This window comes from Phacochoerus africanus, chromosome 10 (assembly GCF_016906955.1).
Source record: "Phacochoerus africanus isolate WHEZ1 chromosome 10, ROS_Pafr_v1, whole genome shotgun sequence".
Taxonomy (NCBI): domain Eukaryota; kingdom Metazoa; phylum Chordata; class Mammalia; order Artiodactyla; family Suidae; genus Phacochoerus; species Phacochoerus africanus.
Window position 1 is genome coordinate 83,109,428 of NC_062553.1, and position 5,561 is coordinate 83,114,988.

A 5,561-nucleotide genomic window follows, 5' to 3' on the forward strand; every position below is an offset into this window, starting at 1 on the left:
CATAAAAATAGAAACTTAGGTAAATGAAATAGAACTGAGATCCCAGAAATAAGTCCATACATATATGGTCAACTAATATTTGACAAGAGAGCCAAAGATACTGATAGGGAAAAGGTAGTCTCATCAATAAATTTTGTGGGGAAAATTGGATATTATATACAAAAGAATAAAACTAGACCCCATCTTACATCATTCCCAGAAATTAACTTAAAGTGGATTAAAGACGTAAATGTAAGATCTAAAATCATAAAACTCCTAGAAGAAAACACAGGGGAAAAACTCCTTGACATTGGTTTTAGCAATGATTTTTTTGGATATGATACCAAAAGTACTGGCAAAAAAACAAAAATAAATAGGTAGAGTTCCTGTCATTGCTCAGGGGTTAATGAACACAGGACACAGGTGCAATCCCTGGCCTTGCTCACTGCGTTAAGGATCTGTCATTGCCGTGAGCTGTGGTGTAGGTGGCAGACACGGCTTGGATCCTGCATTGCCATGTCTGTGACGTAGACTGGCAGCTACAGCTCCAATTGGACCCCTAAACTTGGAACCTCCATATGCTGTGGGTGCGGTGCTAAAAAGACCAAATAAATAAATAAATAGGTAGAATCATATCAAACTAAAAACTTCTGTGTGAAAAAGAAAGAACTGACAAAATAAAAAGGCAATCTACTGAAAGAAAATTTTGGAAATATATATCTGATAAGGGATTAATATCCAAAATACATAAAGAACTCACAATTCAATAGCAAAAAAAAAAAAAACCCACTCTGATTAAAAAATGGACAGATTATCTGACCAGACATTTTTCCAAAGAAGACATACAGATGGCCAGCAGGTGCATGAAAAGATGCTCAACAGCACTCATCAACAGGGAAATGCAAATCAAAACCGCAATGAGATATCACCTCACACCTGTTAGAATGGCTATTATCCAAATGACAAGAGATAACAGTGTTGTCCGGGATGTGGAGAAAAGGAAACCCTTGTATACTGTTGGGGGGGATGTAAATTGGTACAGCCACTATGAAAAACAGTGTGGAGGTTCCTCGAAATATTAAAAATAGAACTACCATAATTCCACTTGTGAGTATTTATCCAAAGAAAATGAAAGTACTAATTCAAAAAGATATATGTTCCTCCCTGTTCATTTCAGTATTATTTACAATAACCAAAGTATGGTTAACCAACAGTGTGGCATATACATTCTACATTATATGTATGTATATATACTTACAATAGAATATTATCCAGCCACAAAAAGAATAAAATCTTGCCATTTGCAACATCGAAGGTCCTTGAGAGCTAAGTGACATAAGTGAAACAGAGAAAGACAAATATTGTATTATTTCACTTACATGTGGAATCTAAAGAAAAAAAAAGAAAAAACCAAGCTCATAGATAAAGAGAACAGACTGGGGGTTGTCAGAGATGGGAGAAAGGGAGTGGGTGAAATTGATAAAGGGAATCAAAAACTTCCGTTATATGATAAATAAGTTATATATGTAATATATAGCATGACAACTATAGTTAATACTACTATCTTGCCTATTTGAATGTTACCAAGAGAATAAATCCTAAAAGTTCTCATCACAAGAAAAAAAATTCTGCAGTTATGTAGGTGACACATGCTAACTAGACTTGTGATCATTTTGTAATAAATACAAATATCATATCATTATGTTGTACACCTGAAACTAGTATCATGTTATATGTCAATTATACCTCAATTTAAAAAGTAATAAATAGGAGTTCCCTTTGTGGCGCAGCGGAAACAAGTCTGACTAGTAACCGTGAGGATGCGGGTTCCATTCCTGACCTCTCTTAGTGGGTCGGGGATCCAATGTCGCCATGAGCTGTGGTGTAAGTCGAAGACACGGCTCAGATCTCCAGTTGCTGTGGCTGTGGCGTAGGCCAGCAGCTGCAGCTCTGATTTGACACGTAGCCTGGGAACTTCCATATGCCATGGGTGCAGCCCTAAAAAAAGCAAAAAAAAAAGTAATAAATAATAAATAAACTTCCAGCTATAAGAGAAATAAGTTTTGGGGATGTAATATTACTATTGTTAATAATACTGTATTGTATACTTGAAAGTTGCTAAGAAAAAGAAGTTAAGAGAGTAGATCATAAAACTTAACACATACACAAATTGTAACTATGTGAGGTGATGGATGTGTTAACTATTATTATTGTGGGAAACATTTTGCAATATAGACACATCCAATCAATCTGTTGTATACCTTAAACTTACATGATGTTATATGTCAATTATATCTCAAAGAACTAGGAAAAAACTCATAAAGAGAAGGCTAGAGTTGCAGGTTGTCAAGCAGAACATTTTTCAAGTATCAATTTCTCAATAATTGCCCCTTCTGGTTGGACCACTAGAAAACCTGACTGCTCTTCCCCAACAATTACTTTTCTTCCTTTAACAGCTTGACTTCCTAAGGGGAAGTTGAGATCATCCTAAAAGCATCAAGAATTTTCCTGAAGAGCAAATATCCCATTGTTATTTTTCCCTTCATGGAAGAGTAATGTATACCTTTGATTTTCTGACATCTGAAAAATATGTGATTTTGCTTTCTTGAGAAGCTTACCAAGAGGTTCATTCAATTTAATGTTATTTCAAAATGGTTAAAACAGTATCAATAATATGGAACCTTAAGGGTGCAGATAGGATGAGACTTGAACTTAGGTGGCTCTTGCAAAAAAGGAATCAACAAAGCAAACCACTTTCAAATCAAGGTAGAAGCATTAACTAAGCACCAAAGGAAAACACTGTCTCAGGGACTCTCCCTTCCCCGTGAGCAGGTCACAGTCACTGCTTTAGCAATCTAATCTATAATTAAGTAATAAAAATTCATGGTGCAATAAGATGAATTCTATAATACTTGTATAAGCAAAGTACATTTGGGCCATCTTGGGAGGAGGAATTAATCTAATAACTATTGGAGAAAGAGGAGGAAAGAATCTAGCAGTAGAGAATAAAACCAGTTTAAGCTTCCCCCATCATTCCCATCTCTCAACCCATGAGAATCACCTTCCTCTAAGCTGTTTCAGAAAAAGGATGTTTGCCTCACATTTGCTCTTGACTCACCCTCTTCAGCTGCTTCTGTGAGTCACTTGCTCCTCTCCGTTGCCCTCAGCCCTGCTCTGATTGTCCGTTCTGGTCCCCAACTGGATGAGCTGGGATTCCTTTCATCATGGTATGATGATTGGCTCCACAAGAGGATATAAGATCATACTTCCTTTTGTGGCTCTTCTTATTAATTTCCCACAACACCCATATAGGACTTGTGCATATCTAATAGGCTTAATTAAATGGTTAGTGAAAACTAGGCAGGTTTATAATACAGACGGAAAAACAGTCGGATGACAAACATGACAGTTCTTATAGCCCGAGGGGAAAAATTATAAGTCCGTTCTAGTTCCTAACTTTGCTCCATCCCTTGAGGTCGATCCTCCTCTTGCCCCTTCTAAGAACAGCTTCATTCTTCATTCCTCCAAATGCAAATCCTTACTTCTATAATGCCATCTTTGGTCCCTGGCCCCCACCTGGATAACTCAAGGGCACAGTTTCATTGGCAGACCCAAGGGACCGCCAAGGTGAGCTTTGCACTGCACGTTCAATCTCTCGTTTGAAATCATTGTGCCAGTCCAATGTGAACATATGCATCCTCATCATTCTTGTGGCTTTCCCAGTGGATAGCTGTTGACTGAAAAGTGATAACTTTTCTAGGAGCAACAGTATTTCCAAAGACAGTACGCTCTAAATTTACTTTTTTTTTTTGTCTTTTTGCCTCTTCTAGGGCCGCTTCCGTGGCATATGGAGGTTCCCAGGCTAGGGGTCCAATAAGGGCTGTAGCCACCGGCCTACGCCAGAGCCACAGCAACACAGGATCCGAGCCACGTCTGCAACCTATACCACAGCTCACGGCAATGCCGGATCCTCAACCCACTGAGCAAGGCCAGGGATTGAACCTGCAACCTCATGGTTCCTAGTCATATTCGTTAACCACTGCGCCGTGATGGGAACTCCTAAATTTACATTTTAAAAAATAAGCTTTTTCTAAATATGAAGCTCTCTTCCTGTATGTATTCCCTACTTGGAATGGAAACAGCACTTTACAAAGTTGTCGCAAGAAGTTTTGATTTCTTTTTCCTGCTTCCAAGCAATTTCCAGAGGTCTACCTGTGTTTTGGAAATAGAGCCTACCATGGTGCCTTGGCAAGCAACAGAACCATCTATCCTAATGGCCAACACCAGTTGCCATTACTTTAGATCAAGAAGCTTTCTGAGTTCTTTTTCTTTGGGCCACGCTGACTTCATGGGTGGTTCTTTTCCTCTCAGTGATCTATCTCCTTTAGGGTCAGGGAGGTAGTGGGAGGATGGCAAATAACACAAACTGGTATCGCTGCCAGGTGTACCATAACCCCATACTCTTCCTTAGGGTACTAGAATCTACTCCCTTAATCTCAAGAATGGTCACGCAGCCAGCCTGAACCATGCGATCAATGGTGCTGATTCTCAGCCATAAGAATTCACCCAAGGATTGGAAACATGATGTAAGTCCAGCCACTCGGGGTCCTGCTCCAAGGTTTTTTAACCTAATTTTGAATGAGAGAAGCCCCTTTTCCTCTAGGAATGATGACAGCCCAGGACTGACTAAAACCCTGTTTTCCACTATGAAGAAAGAACCTATTTTTCCATAGTAAAACAGTAAAATCAATACACATGGAAAAGCAGAAATGAGACCCAGAAAAGGATACTGTCTAGTGTTTGAGTGCCCAGTTCCAGTCATTGAGATCTTCAGAATTGCTGAAGATTCTAAGAATCATCCCTCAGTTCTCTGGGGTATTCCAGAGTTCTTTTAATTTAGTGTGCATTTTATTTAAATTGGGTTGAATTGAGTTTTTCTTCCTGCAGACAAAATGGATTCGGAGAGTATACCGGGTCCAGACCTAATTCCTTTCCCTAAGGGTGGGGGGTCAGGATAGGAAAAATTACTCTTCCAATGAACATAAGCAAATCCTACACTTGCAGTCAGAGAGCCCTTCTCTGGCTCAGGGCATTATTCTATCAAATGTGTAGCCAAGTAGGACCCTACAGAAAAGGACTTGTGACCATGAGAGCATGGTATCACAGATCTTGTATATCCTTATCAGCCAGTTGGTTTTGAGGGTTTTTTGTGGGTTTTTTGTTTTTTGCTTTTCAGGGCCACACCTGTGGCATATGGAAGTTCCCAGCCTGGGGGTTGAATTAGAGCTACAGCTGCCAGCCCACTCCACAGCAACACAGGATCCCAACCGCATCTGCGACCTACACCATGCTCAGGGCAACAACAGATCCTTCACCCACTGACCGAGACCAGGGATCGAACCCGCATCCTCATAGATGTTAGTTGGATTCATTTTCACCGTGCCGCAACAGGAACTCCCATCAACCAGATGTTAAATAGAGCTCCATGGGTGGCCCTGACCAGTCCTGCTGGGCCTAGCTCCTCCTAAGTATTGAACCAATTTCATTTGTGTTTGTCTTAGAATCTATCTGCAGTACATCTG